Source organism: Gossypium hirsutum, chromosome D01, assembly GCF_007990345.1.
Source record: "Gossypium hirsutum isolate 1008001.06 chromosome D01, Gossypium_hirsutum_v2.1, whole genome shotgun sequence".
NCBI classification, from domain to species: Eukaryota; Viridiplantae; Streptophyta; class Magnoliopsida; order Malvales; family Malvaceae; genus Gossypium; species Gossypium hirsutum.
The window spans coordinates 60,899,331-60,915,976 of NC_053437.1; positions in this window are offsets into that span (position 1 = coordinate 60,899,331).

Sequence of the window (16,646 nt, forward strand, 5' to 3'; positions counted from 1 at the left end):
CTATTCTAATTAAGGTGATTTGTAATTATTGAAATCTGACATTTTTTTTTGCAAAGCATAAAATCTCATGCCTATCGAATTCTATTAAATATACGATTGCATGTTCAACATGCTTATTGTTCTGATTCTGTATTTGCATGCCATGTCACATTGTATAAGGTTGGGATAATATGGTAAGGAGGAAGTTCTAGTAGTTTAATGATCTACACTATCTGGTGGTTTATCCATGTATCTATTCTGGCAGCTTGTTTGCAATTATAGTGACACGACCACACATATCTGTTTTGGCAGCTTGACTGTAACAGCCCGAATTTAGGGCTAGTCGAAATAGTGGTTTCGGGATCACAAATTTGAGGAGAAAAAAATTTATTTTCATTATATTTTTATGGTCTACAATTTCACAAAATAATTTCGTGAAAATTTCGTTTGAAAATTTTGACGTTTGGGCTCTCAATTTAGTCAAAACGACTAAATTGTAAAAAGTGTAAAATTTGAGTTCTATATGTTAGAGGTGTCCAATTGTTATGAAATTTTAAATTGGAGGTCTTTCTATGGTAATTAGACCATTGGTTAAGTTGGTGAACAAAAATGGGTATGGTTAGGCCTGTTTCCAAAGTTTTTCATTAAGGGCATTTTAGTCATTTAGTTATTAAAATGAATTAAAAACAAAATTAAAAGCCAATTTTTGTCCATCTTTAACCCCTAGGCCAAAAATTTCTTCAAGCTTCCAAGCTCGATTGTAAGTCCGTTCTATCCCGGTTTTTAATGATTTTTATGTTTTTGAAATCCTCATAACAAGATTTACCTATTTTTACCATTGTTTTGAACTAGAGTTTGTGTTTAAAAATTTACCCATGAATGATATGCATGTATTTTGATGTTTTATGGAAGAATATGAATGTTTGGAGTGTGATAAACGATTTGTACTAAGAAATTTTCGATGAAAATGCCTAAAAGGATTAATTTGTAAAAGTTATAAAATATGTCACAAGTGTGTGAATAAGTGAGTACCGTGGACTGCTATAGTTATGAAAATGGTTCAACTAGGCCTAAAATACAAGGAAATTGAATAAAAATTATTTTACGAGCCTAGGGGCAAAATTGTAATTTTGTGAAACTTTAGGGGCAAAAATGTAATTTTTCCAAAGTATGATTTTTGGACTGGAATGAATAGTGTGAAGGTTATATAAGTTAAATGTATTGTTATAAATCAAGAAAGACGAGAAATTGAAATTGATCGATAAAAAGAAAAGTGAGAAAAAGTGAAAAATTCTTGAATGAACCTTTGGAATAAAAAGGGATACGAATGAAGTGACAGAAATGATCACATGTGTGGCACAGATTTTGCGTAGGCCACTATGTAAAAGTGAAAGTGATGGTTACGTGTGTAGTACTATGTGCAGGCTACTACATGTACCGGAATGATAGGTCGCATGTGTAGTACTATGTGCAGGCTACTATGCGTACCGGATAGTTTCGATCACGTGTGTAGTACTATATGCAGGCTACTACATGTATTGGATGGTAATGGTTACATGTGTAGTACTATGTGCAGGCTATTATGTGAACCGAACATCATTGATTAATAAGGTGGTTGCTATGTGCTTAATCCACCGAATATCTCTTATTATTCCGAAGTGTTCGTCAGGAAATTGACTAAGTGTAATTGAATAATGAATATAGGTGTGGAATTGAATTGAATATCGACTTAGAAATAGAAAAGTGATTTTTGAATTGAATTGTGATTGAAAGTGAAAAAGTGAAATTATGAAAGAGTACATTTAGCAATAAAACAATTTAGACAGCAACAGTTGTGTGACTTTGAAAAATCACCAAAAATGGTGGAGATTGAATTAGAGGCTGAATAATATATGAAATTGAAGATGAATGAGTCTATTTTTACATAAAAGAAACAGAGCAAGCAAAAAAGTTATATATTTTGAGATATTTTAAGTTCAGTTAGATAGAGTCAGAATGAGTTTGGAATCCCCTATTCTGAATTTGGAAAATTGTAAAAAATTTTACAAAAATAATTATGGGATACAATTTATATGTTTAGAATCCTCAGTGAATCTATTTTCAAGAGAAACAAATAGAAACAATATCCAAATTCTGTATAATGAGATAATTAATTTTTAGTGAAGAGAGGCAGAACTATAGAGCAGTGAAACAGGGGAAATTTAAAGAATAAACTGTACTATTTGGGTAAACAAAAAATTCTAAAAATTTTATGGTAAGAAGATATGTGAATCTAGGTTTGGGGAAAATTTACAGATCTTAATTGGGAGTTCTGTAGCTCCGAGTAAAAATAATTTAGTGACTCTGACTTGAATAGACAACTTTGAATATACATGTGAGTGAATAGTGAAATTGTAGTTAATGTTGTTTAAGTGTGTTATACACATTAAGGATGTGGAATGGAGAGGAGGAAGAGGAAAATTGGAAGAACATATGAATGATTTGTGTATAATTAGCCATATGCTCGATTATAATCGATAAACGATTGAAAAAAAATGATGTTTATAATTGTGCATTATTAGTTATAGTTAAAGTTCATGTGAGAAAATAAAGTTTCATAGTATGTGTATGTGGTATACTTGGTATATGATTTGGTATGTAGCAATATCATAAATGGTTTATGAATTAACTCATGTTGATAAGTTTGATACATAAATAAATATGGTGCTTATCCATGCTTATAATGCTTATACTATATGTTTATTTGGCTAGCATGTTTAGTGTGTATGCTTAGGCTTTGGCCAAGTTGTGGCTGGATTACGCCATATTAAATTTATAAAATTATGCATTGAGATGGTAAACGTTTAGATGGAAATATGCTTGTGATCATAAAAGGGTGGTAAGGTTTAAAGTTTGTAATCTTTATTAAAATGGTTTATCATGTGGTTAGTCTTAAAAAAGACTAGCTTGCGACTATGGTTGAGTGTAATGTTTATATCTTGTGTGATATGCATAAGAAACGGGAGTGGAAAGAAAATGAAATACTAGGTTCATGCTTGAAGTGTAAAATGATGCAAATAGGGGACGTTAAGTTAAACGATAAATATGCAAATTAAATGGAAATTGCAAATGATATGATGTGAATTAAATGAATTATTGTGGTACTGAAATGTATATTGGATTTAGAAATTGAATTGAATCGTGAACATGAGAATCGTGAATTAAATGAAATGGAAATGAAGTATTGAATTGCATGAGTATGTATTGGGTCTCAGAAACCCTATTTGTTACAAATATAGTATTTTGAAGTTATAACGTGAAGATTTATAAAAGCCTGTTAAAAATTTGAAGAGTTTAAATTTGAATGAAATTTTATAACTCGGTTTAACATGTTTATAAGTGTATATGTTTTGGTCAAGCCTCGTACCCTATTCTGGCGTCAAATACGGGTAAGGGGTGTTATAATGTGACATCGCTAGATTCGGCCATAACGTTTATGCTGGGTTTGGGGTGTTACATTGACTGCAATATAGTGGATTAACCACATATATCTGATTTGGTAGTTTAACTGCAACTCTGGTGGCATTGTGCACAATTATCTGTTGGTGTGCTTTTGGATGGACGAGTTTTGGGGAACTCTATTTGATGTGTAACGGAGTTGGGTAGGAAGTTTTCTGAAATATCTGCATTATGTTTTTTTAAAATACTGCATTGACATAACCATGCATGCACAATTTTTCCCATTTGAATTTGATGAAATTCTATGCAATGTTTTGATTTGTTTATTATGTTATTTGTGTTTTTGTTTGAGTTAAAGTTACACACCAAGCTTTATAGTTTACCCCTTTTCATTTCCCCATTTCAGGTAATCAACAGAATTAGGAATGGGTGACATTTAGGAACTTGCATCGATTTTCTCGTATAAAATGGTTTGAATTATTAATAATTAAAATTTTTGGACTTTTAGTTTTTGGACTAATTTTTGGATTAATTTCGGTTTCGGGTTTTCTGTGTGCAGGTTTTTGTTATTTAGTTAAAGGTTTCTACATGATTTCTGTCAATTAAAATAAATGGTTGGTTTTTCAAAATTAAACAATCTAAATATTTTTCCGCTGCAAAAATTAAGTATAAAATTAAGAGTTTTTTTGTAAAATAAATAATTTTTGCGTGTGATTTTGTAAAGAAAAATATATAAGAGTATTTCCAAAAATAATATTTTCAGATCATACGATTTTCAAAGCTAGTTTTTAGTTTGAGTTTTCAAACGAGAAGCGTAGCCATAACGACTAGGCCAGGTGTGGGGTGTTACAAATTGTTTTGGCAAAAAGTATATAATAAGGTGTTTTCAATCATGATACTTCTTGTGGACTGACTCCATGATTAAGTAAATTGCAAATTATCAGAATGATACTTTTGGATGTAATTGTACTTATTCGAGCCTAATTGCATATGTTCGATTTGTCCCTCCGCTAGCTCAACAAAAGGTCGGTCAGACTGTATTTGAATTAGAAGAAAATTCTACGATTTTGGAAATAATTTAATTAAATTGATTTATTTGATGTGAAATTAAATTAGATGGTAGTGAGAATTGTTCAAATAAAGAATTTGATTAATAAATTTTCTGAAAAAAAAAATAAATTTGAAAATTCTTAGTGATTTTAGGAAAAATTAATTTTGATTAAGTAAAATTAAAATAATCAAATTAATTAAAATAAATATGATATTTTTGGAAATTAATTTTCAAGTCAGACAATTAGCCCAGTGGGTAATTGAACTTGAAAATTAGAGACGAGATTGAAAATTGAACCCGATAACCAAAACTCGAGACTAAAACTCAAAAACTGGTTGAACCGATGGTCCAACTGGTGGCTGGACTAGATTAGTCAGCCCGTTATTATCCTAGATCAAACCAACAATAGTCGAACCGGCTAGGCCGATTTAGGAAAAATGACGACAGTTCAGGGTGCTAGGGGAGTCACATCAGTAATGGCACCGTTGGACATGCCGACGATCTAGCGATCAACAGATGGTCGACAGCGGCGATTTTTCGATGGTAAAGCAGTGGAAAAATTAGACTCCTAGTGGGACTCTACTAGTTAACTTGATTTCAAATTAACTTTTCTAAAGATAATATTTTATTAATTTAATATTAATGTGATTAGTTTTAATCCTAGTTGAAATTTCTATAAACTCTCTCTATATAAAGAAAGCATGAGTCATTATTCTCATACACTTGAATTCAAGAAAAGTTGCAGAAAGAAATTATTTTATGAAAATTTTTCTGATTCTAAGCGAGCCCACACTCGACGGACATGAGGTTGGGGATAACGAAGAAGACTACTCGGTCGAAGCATTTATCCTAGACAAATCATAAAGGTATGATTTTGATCAAGTGTTTATTACTTTAGATAATACAACCAAGTTTCATTTTTGGAAAAAAATTTAAAATTCTGGTTTTCCCTTAAACCTATTTTCTGCTGCATTTTTCGAACCCGATTTTCCAACATTCTGTACCACTGAAAGGGCCAGAGGTAACATAAAAAGTATTTTCATTACAAAGCTGAGGATCTTGATAGACATGAATTGATTCCCTGTTTCCAAAAGTCCACCGCACCCCTCTACATAATAGTTGTTTAGACTTGTACAAGCTCTTCCACACATAACTTGGGTTAGTACCGTTAATCGAATCAAAGAGTCTACAAGTAGGGAAATAGCAAGCCTTAAATATTTGGCTAACAAGAGAATCCAGAGAAGAGAAGAGTTGCCAACTTTTTTTACATAGCATATCAAGATTAAAATAATAGAGATTGCGAAAACCTATACCACCGAGCTTCTTTGGCATGCATAGTATTTCCCTACTAGCCTAATGGATCTTCTAGCATTCTCCTTGAAAACCCACCAATGTGAGTTCATCATGAACTGAAGATCCTTACGAAGCCCCTTTGGCACCAAAACACACTCAAAGTAATAATTGGAAAAGTCGAAGACACATTTTTTATGACAAGCTCTAGGCTAACTTCGGAAAGGAACCTGTTTCTCTAGCAAGAGAGTCGAGTCTTCAATCTCTCCTTGAAAAAATAGAAAACACTCTTCTTATTACGGCCAATAAGTGAGGGCAATTTGAGATAACGACCATGATCAAAAGGTGTAATTGTCCAATTTTCAGTGGTACCAAAAAATGCAGTTTCAAAACCCTATTTCCTGCAAACTGAGCCTGTAAATATTAAATATGAATATTTATAAAGATAATATAAAAATATATTAAATATTGGTTGAGTAATTTTGCCGAATTAATTGTTAATTAATACTTAGGGACTAAAATTGTAAAGTCCAATCGCTATAAATTATTAATTTACAAAAGAATTAAGTATTGAAATAGAAATTAAACGAAGGTCTTAAAATGATAATTAAACCAATATTTAGTGAATGTTAGTGGGAGATGATGGATATCTCCCCTAATTGAAGTTAAAATGTAATTACGTTAATTAATTAAGAAATATTAAGTTAATTAAGCATTAATTATCATGGCTAATTCTTCATACGAAGGAAAACACAAAAAAATCCTTTTAAGATTTTGACATTCGACCAAGCAAATTAGTATGTAATTCAGGTCCTTTTCGTATAACTTTTATAATTTTGAAGTTGTGGGAGCTTTGATTTAGCTAGCTTATGTACCAATCCATAAAGCTATTAAAGTATTTTAAAGTTTCCATTATTGATTTTTTGAAGAATTAGGCTTGAAATTAATAGGTTTTAAGCTTAGATTATGAAAATGACTAGATTGTAAAGTTAATTTAGTTTAATTGTTAACTTTGTTACATTAAGGACCAAACTAAATAAAAGTAAAATTTGTCATGAAATTATGTTAGAAATAGAAAGTGTAAGGTCTTTAATAAAAGTATGTGAAATCAGATTTTAATCCAAAGCTAAAAATTTAAAGTTATACTTATCCCGAGTTCAAGGACTAAATTGAATAAAATGTAAAATACTAGAAATTTTGAATAATGGAATGATATAGGATCATGCATACCATGGTATATGTGAAAATATTTGGTATTGATTGGTTATATAAAATAATTGTATAGATCAAGATTTGGATCAAATTGGAGCTAATAGGGGAAAAGTTAAAATTGTGGATTAATCCCTAAAGCATTCAATCTTTTCACATTTTGAACAAGTAAGTTCATATGGAACATACTATTTCACTTTTTATTATAATTGTATGCTTGCATTTAATTTAATATATGAATGTTTCTATATGGCTGCAATATTATGGAATTTGGCACGTTTAGCTAGTAATGTATTGAATTGAAATAGTGTGTGGTGATTGATGATTATGAAATAATACAAGGTACAAATTTGAAAATACGAATGATGACATGATATAGAATAAAAGATGTTACCTTTTTTATAGGGTGTCATATGCAAATGTAAACGAGTACAGGGATTATATTGAAATATGTGAAAATTGGTGCCCGTGTGAACTTAGTAAAGGTTAGGATATGATTAGCATGTCAATAGGGTCTTGTGTGCACTTGCACGAGATTTATTGCAGATGCTAATGAGGTCCAGCGTTTGTTGCAAATTCTCAAGTATTATATGACACAAGTTTAGCTCAGACGAGTAATCTGATGTGTCGTTATAAAGGTTTAGCCCAAACAGGTAACCTGATGTATATATATACTTAGCTCAGATGAGCAACTAGTGTGGTGTAGTTTACTCTTGTATCTGTGTCTACTTACTAAGGTTCATCGGGTGAAACGTTATAAATGAAATTGAAATTTTAAAAATGTGATGAAATGGACTTGATATCCAAATTAAAAAGTTATTGAAGGGATTGAATTGTAATGGTATATTCTTATGATTGTTGATGGCAAAGGTGATTGAATTGAATTATGTTTACTTGGTATAATCTTATGATCTGTTGATTGAATATGCTATTTTGATAAGTTATATGAAAATAACATGAATTTTGAATGTTAATTTACATGTAATACTTAATGATCATGTTATAGATATTTGCTCACCTTGTTTATGTTTTGAGTGTCATGTTCTAGCCAAACTTTTGTCAATCTAATTTAGTTTTAATGCTTATTGTAAAAACAATGTAAGCTTAGTATTTTCCATTTGAACTTACTAAGCATTTTAAATGTTTACTCCTATTGTGTCCTTCCCTTGTAGATCGTTGCCTTACAGAACTAGTTGACTTAGATCAACGCAAAGCTCACACTATCAAAAGATGATAGAATTATGTCCATTTTGAGTCTAATGTTGTGGCATGTATATAAGGGCACTTGTTGTGCATATAGTCAACTTTGAGTGGATAATTATGTAGTATATTTAAGTATATTTGAACTTGAGTATTAAACTTGGCATGTGGTCTATTAATGCATGGTTTGGACTTGTTTAATGTTAGTATATGAGTGATTATGCACTTGTAAGAAATTGAGATGCTAAACGCTACATAAATGGATTAGTTGAATAAGTCAAGTTGATGAATGACTTAGGGTTTCTACAATTGAATGTTAAGCATGATGTATAAGTTAGGTTATGTACGGTTTAGCTCAAATTGTGGACATATATGTTCCTAGTTTAAAAAGGGCTTAGTTAGAAATGAATTTGAATTTAAAAAAGTACTTTGGTATCATAAATATTGAGCATATAACTTGGATAAGTTTAGTTGATGTTCTTGTAAAATGTATCATGTTAAAGGTTGATTTCAAATGTTAATGTTATTGATTTGTTATCTTTTGACATGGGTTGTGGTTGATTTAAATTGGGAAAGATATCATGTAAGCATTAAGGTATTTTTTGGAGGCTTGAAATAGGTACCAAATGTGCATTTTACCAAAAATGGGGGTGACGTTGCAACTACGAGGCCCCAACGCCGCAACAACGTCCGATAGTGAGTGATGTCGTGACATGAATATTCATGTCATCACGACATAACTCACTAATTTGATGATGTTGTGATGAGAAATTTATGAAGTTGCGACCTCGGCCTGGGATTTTGAAAACTTTAGAATTTGATCCCAATTTATGCTCAGGTTAGTAAAAAAGCTTTCGTAAGCTCGTGTGGGATCCGAAATTAACTGTTTAGCATAGAATAAATGTGAAATACATTAATTAGTTTTTTTTTGAATGGTTGTATGGTGAATTTGTGATTATAATTACTCCGAAAATGGTTGTAAAATCTCGTAGCTCGAACTTGATGATCAGGTCGAGTATAGGGTGTTACAAAAGGTGCATTCACTCCCAATAAAGTTTTAATACTAGCGACAAGATGAGGCACCATATTAGGACTGAAAAAGATCCCAAGTTTCTAATAATTGTTCGCTTGGCTAGACAATCACTCATAAACATTTAGAATAGATTTATCCTTCTAACTCTCATCCATCGTAGCGTAAAAGAAAAAAAACTGTCATAAACGAAAAATAGGTGTGACACTCAATGAGCTCCTCTACACACCGCAACCCATGTATACTATCACTTTCCTCAACTTTTTGAAACAAACTAAACAACCTTTCAACATAAATAATAAATAAATATGGCGAGAGCGTACTGCTTTGTCGCAACCCAACGATACTCAGTACCCCTCATTTTATCATTAAGAGAAATTAAATTATTGTAGTCTCTGATATAAGCCCAATGGTGCTCATTTAAACCAACCAAATAACGCAACAAGCTCTACAAAGCTCTTTTCCTACTCAACTAGAAACCCATAGAAATTTGTTAATCTCCACCGGGGGCAACCTACTACATCCACAAGCATATCAACATAATTAGATGAATAACTCAAAATAGAAACATCCACCATGCGCTTACAAAGTACAACTAAACCACCACTTCTACGTACTCTATCATAAAATAAGAATCATACTTGAACCAAACACAAAGCTCTTCCATTCTACTAGCATCCACCATTTCCATCAAAAAACCAATATTGGGTTTATTCGAATTTAACAACTCAATGTGAGCTAACACTGCTCAAGGATTCCCCAATCCTCGACAGTTCCAACTTAGGCTATTCATTGTTGCCGGTTGACTTACTGAACAAGTCCATCTGTAACCAAGTTTGTAGAAGAATGAAGAGGGACCGAAGAAGAAATGACTCTACCACACAACTTTTAGTCGGTAAAAGACCTGTTTCAATAAAAGGACGTTTCTTAATGAAATTTGTATCCATAACCACTTTTTCATTTTCATGCAAACTGTTCTTAGGATTCTTTATGGACCCCAAAGAGAACTAATAGTTATAACCACATTTGAATTAACCTAACCCCTTTAGTAGTAGTAGTTGAATTAACCTGAAATTATTTTGAAAAGAAATCAAACTGATTCTCAATCCTTAAATTACGCCCGCTAGTACATACAACATTCATTCTTTCTTAAAAAATCGCCATTAATCTAACAGTGGACTCTTGTTGCATCTTACAACACCAAGAGACCGATTATTTTCGTGACACAATTCTCGTTTCTGCCTGGATTCTTTTAGGCCACTCATAGACAACATTCTATTCCCCGATCTTTATAAGCACATAAAAAGCAAAGAGGGATATGTTCATAACTAAAACTAACCTGGAAGAAATCATCACCTTGCTTAAGAATCTTCTTCCAATGCAAAAAAGGTTGTTGAACATCCAAACGAACCCACAACTATATATACATATTCCATCCACCTCTACCTGCTGACGTATCATAATCTAGGAAAGACCTCATGTTATTCCCCAGCCTCTTTGCCAGTGATTCCAATGTAAACCCCAGGGTAGGTCATGCACCGAAACCCAAAAATCTATAAAATAGAAATTGACATCCTCCAGATTCTCTCTCTTTTTCAACTGATGAATAAGAAAAACAAAATTATTAAAAGTCCAAGGTCCCCCACAAGCCATTCTTTTCAAGTTGACTTTATGAAAAAATTGAAACAAATAAATATTTTCACCTAAAGGTCGAACATGGGCACATTGGATCGACCTCTAAATATTAAGGAGAGTATGCTCCATTGCATTAAAATTTATCATTCGTTCACCCAAAAATTTTCCTACCACACAAAGGTCATAATCAGTATCAATATTAAAAATTTCCTTTGCTTGCATAACCAACTCGTCTTCTTCATTATCTCTAATTGAAAGGTTTTGAAACTTAGGATCCATACCTAAAATCAAACAGATACTTGACAGAGCAATATGAAACACATGCACAAAGCAAGATGACAAAACTTGTACTTTACAAACCCTAAAACAATAAAATCCTTATAGGGAGGCGCGAGAGAAAAAAAGCAAGGCGTGAGAGGCAAGACTAAATATATAGGAATAAATTATTATCCTAAATTTGTTACACTATTACAAATATAAAACATGTAAAAAATAGTTAATTTAAAAATGTAACTTTGTAGCCAACAACCTTTTGACCTAGTGACAAGAGTATTATGTTGTAAGCATGATAGCTTGTTTTTTATCTCAAGGAACCCCATTCCCCTCCCCTAATTATAAAAAAATACAACTTTGTAAATACTTGTTGTAATGTTTTTGAAAATTGATCCATTTGAAGCAACTTATCTTAATGATTGGATCAGATCAGATCAGATCAAATTGAATCAAGCAATCAGATCCTTTGAAATTAGGAAATTGGATCGATACTACATTGAAGACGTATCCTTAATATCTCCTCAGTATCTTGGACTTTATTAATATATTGTATATGTTGTTTTAGTAGCTTTTTAGTAGGGAAGATTGATTAGAAAGTGTTCTAGTATGTTAGTAAGTTGAAACTAGTATATATGCTTGAGACTTGTATAGGTTTTGTATCGAGAGTTTTAGAACTTATATGTTCACTAAGGAACGTGTTAGTAAAAAGGGCGTTGCTAAGAACACAAACAAATTGGTGCATAAGTTGGTGGACACTTCTCTAGACACTAAATGAGAAAACAGAAAACATACAAAACACAAAAAGATGATTACACAGTTTGGTTTCCCTACATATACGGGCTCTGTAAGAAATATGCACTCTCTTCAACAATTACAAAGTGAACATACTCAATCACATACACCGTGATTGTTTCCCTCACCCTTGCACTTTGAAGATACAATACTCTCACCACTATGAACACCCCTGTGATCACAACAAGTAAAACCACACCAACAGGTTTTACTTTAAAAATATCACTCTTGTAAAAATATTCTCACAAGAACAATTTAAGTGCCTAATAATTAATACATTTTCCTATGCAAGTCTCTTAAATATATAGACATGATTTCGAGACTTGCTTACAATAGAATATGTAATACAATCCCAATAAAATAGTAATTCCATCAATAGTAATACAATATGCTAACAACATACATGATAATTATAAAATCTTGACAGCTCAACATCAGAATCATGATTCAATCTAAAGTCCATAATCCAAAGGATTGCTTTGAGGAATTTTGATCCAAATCAATTACCAATATTTGTATTCCATAGTAACATGATCTTTCATAATGAGCTAGATATTCACCAAGTAATCAGCATAGTCCAAATATAAGGTTCGATAAATTGCCAACACCTAAATATGGAAATTGCTTCCATAAAGATTTGGTGGGCAAAGAAGTAGGCACTTCCTTTGGCACCAAATTGCCAATTTCATATTTTTCAATTGAACTTATAATTGTGAGTGCATTCAAAGTGTAAACAAGTGTTTTACTTAATTTACAACCTATGTTTTCAGAGAGGAACTTAGAGAAGAGTGATCTAGATTTTTAGATACAAAGGTGAGGTTGTTAAACCGGTGTGTGTTAAGACTTAAATCAATTGTATAAGGTTGAAAGATAGTGGATTATCTCTCTAAATAAGGACCCAAAGACGTAGGGAAACTGAACTTTATAAGCAACTCACTTGTATTCTTCATTGTTTATCTCAATTACACTCTCAATGCCCACTACTCTTATCAATGCCTACTTCTTCTTTTTGATATAAAGCCTAGAACTACCCATAACCCTTCTCCAACATTAAATAAGAGAATAAACACTGCTTACTTTGTTCTTACAATCATTGATTTATCTCTTCAAATGTATTAAAATATTTTTTATTTAAAATAAATACAATTTATAAATACATTAATTGTGTGTTAGTTAACAATAAACTAACTATTTTTCATAATAAATATTATTGGAAAATACTAAAATTAATAAAACTTGTATTTTATTTGATGAGGTTGATTTTGATAATTATTATAGCATTCTTAATAAAATATTTATTGAACTAAACATATCAATTTAACTTGTTCAATATTTTAATTAGTACATTTTTATGTATGCCAAATATTATAATGTTATTGCTTATCATTCACGTCATTAAAATTATCATTTGAAAAATTACTAATTAATATAGAGAGATGATAGATGATATATTGCATTAATTATTACATAAAAATTAGGTTTATGTGAGGGGACCAAATTATGATATTGATTAGCTACATTACTTAAATATATATAAGAAGAAAAAATCGATATTGAATTATTAATTTCATTGAATTTTTACCACAAGATTAGAGGCTACTTTAAATTTTATTTATTTCTTATTAGTTATACTTTCATGTCATACATTGGTTATATACTTATATTTAATTATTTAGATAATTTGATAATCTTTGGTATAATAACTCTCAATACTCTCTTTGTTGTGACAAATTTTTTATTTGGTCTAGATTGTTGTGATAATCTTTTATATACACACTTTCTTGGCTAAGCGAATTATAGTATATAAAAAATTACTAAAATTAATATCCAATAAATTTAAATTTGAATACTAGTATATGTATTTTTTTTTCTTAATCTTAGACCAGGTTTATCGTTTTATACCAAAATATTAAAAGCAAGCACGAAATAAGTTGAAAACAACTGACAAGCCAACGTGAAGTTAAATATGTGAAGTGCCATCTGTCGAGTAGTGGACTTGATCCCCAACAATCAAAGGTATTGTCCCAGTATCAAGATTTTGTCACCCATGCTTTCCCAAGAGCCAACGTGCCGTGAGTGGCTATCTGGAGGGTTTGGTTCACAGGGTCAAGAGTGCCTCATTTAGTAGTTGCCGAGAGCCAGCACATCGTGAGCGACTACTCAAAGGGCTTAGTTCACAAAGCCGAGAGTGCCTTGGTTGGTTGTACCTGTAAGACTTAGGAGTGGTGTTAGTATTATGCATGAGAATAATTATGAAGTTACTTGAGCGCAGGACAACTTGAACCACCAACCTAAGGCTTATATCCCACTTACCTACAACCATGGTACCACTTGGGCTACGTAACTTCATAGATGTTCTCATACACAATTCTAACAACTCTCCCAACTCTTGCAAGTGCCACCAACCAAGGCACTCTCGACTCTGTGACCCAAACTCTCTGGGTAGCTGCTCATGGCACGTGGTTCTCGACAGAACACAAAAAATAAAATTCCAACATGAAAACAATACTTTTAATTATTGGGATTCAACCCATTACTTAATAAATAACAATTTAAAAACTTCTCTAAAAATTAAACCAAACTCATTCACCATGACACTTTGGAAGTATCTAATGATTGTAGTCTATATATGCGATTGGCTACAAGCTTTTGGAGTTCCAAAATAATTGTGGAAAAAGTTATTTAAATCCTAAGGTCATTATACCATAGCTTTTTCTTTTATGATTGAAATTATTAAACTGAAAAATCCTATGTTAGCATCATCTTTAAAAGTGGTCCATGAAGTCGAAACTGGTCCTCAATATCTATGTAATTTCATGATGATTCAAGATTTTTACCCTCTTAATATCCATCTAACATTATTTGATTTCTAGGATTCAAGTTTAAACAAACAATTTTTTTAATAAATACCCAATCTAATATATAACTAGTAAAATTCTCGCAATTGATGATGAGATTAACTATTTTCATCAATAAATTATTGGTTTAATTTACGATTTAGCCTCAAAAGTGTATTTATTTTCTCACGTTTGTATTTAAACTTTTTGTTGTCTCAATTTGATACTTAAAGTATGTCTTTGTTATATTTTTTAGCTCATTTTCTGACAGACATTAAAAAAAAAAATTTATAGTCAATCACAAAGCGTCACTTACTATCTTTATGTAAAAAAATAAATATTTTCTTTTAAATAAATGTATATACACATTAAAAATATAAAAATAGAAATAAATATATAAAATGCTCAAATATATATAAATAAAATCTAGAAAATATATAATTTATTAAATAAAATTTGCAAAAAAAAACACGATAATTGATAAGATATTAGCTGAAATTAAAAATATTATTTCAGAAAATGTAAAAAAAATGTTAAAATTTTAAAAATAATTTAAAATATTTTTTTATAAAATTCTAAAATATATAATTCTAAAATTGTATTTAGATTTCAAGTTTTTTGCAATTACTTGAAATTTAAATGCATTTTTAATTTTTATATATTATTTTGACTTCTTAAAATTTATAATTATATATTTTATAATTTTATAATAAAAATATTTTTTAAAACTTTTAAAAAATTTCTTTTATATATTATATATGATTTCTTTTTACATTTTTAATCAATACAATATATAATACTAAAAATAAAAAGGTAATGCTCAGTCAACGACCGGTCAAAAGTTGGTCAAAGTCAAAAATGTTTTTTAATATTTAGGTATCAAATTGGGACAAAAAAATTTAAGTACCAAAGTGAAAAAATAAGTATACTTCAAAAGCTAAATCGTGAATTAGAGTTAAATTATAAAGTAAAAAGCAATTTAGTTTCTATCAAAATAAACAAGGAAATTTAATCATTGCAGTATTCGAAACTAAGTAAATAAAGGCAATTAATGTGACCATTACTAAATGTTAATGTGATTATATATTAAGGTTATTTAAATAGAATCGGAGTGGCACATCGAACCGATTGAACCAAAAATCGACTAGAGTATTTGTTTAGAGAAGGGTATTGAACTAGTTGACTTGGGAACTAGTATGGTCCGGTCAAAAAACCATTTGCATCAGGCAATTGAATTGGATTTTTAATTTTTTTTATAAATTTTTTAATGATTTATTTAATTGAATTGATCTGGTTTTGAAAATTTTAATATATATATATATATAAGTAACTACTTGTAGAAGAACAAATGGTTGAATTATTTTTAAAAAATAACTAAAGTAAAGAAACCTTATAAAATATTCTACAAATTCAAAAAATTCATAAAACAAATTTGAAATTTCAAAGTTTTGGAAAATGAAAATCTAAAGTTCTTTAAATCATTATAAAAAAGGGATAAATTTAAAAACTATAAATTTAAAAATTATGTGTGAACTTTAATTTAATGTAAAATATATAACACGAACTGATGATTTGACTAATTCGATCATTGATTTGGTTTTGAAAATTTTGATATATATATATATAGCTACTTGTAAAATAACAATTGTTGAATTATTTAAAAAAATAACTGAAGTAAAGAAACCTTATAAAATGTTCTACAAATTCAAAAAATTCATAAAAAAAAAATTGAAATTTCAAAGGTTTATAAAGAAGTTTCAAAGTTTTGGAAAAAAAATCTAAAGAAGTTCTTTAAATCATTATAAAAAGGGATAAATTTAAAAATTATACGTGAACTTTAGTTTAATTTACAATGTGATACATGAATTTGGTTTATGCAATTTTAGTTTGATTCAATTCTCGTATATTACTG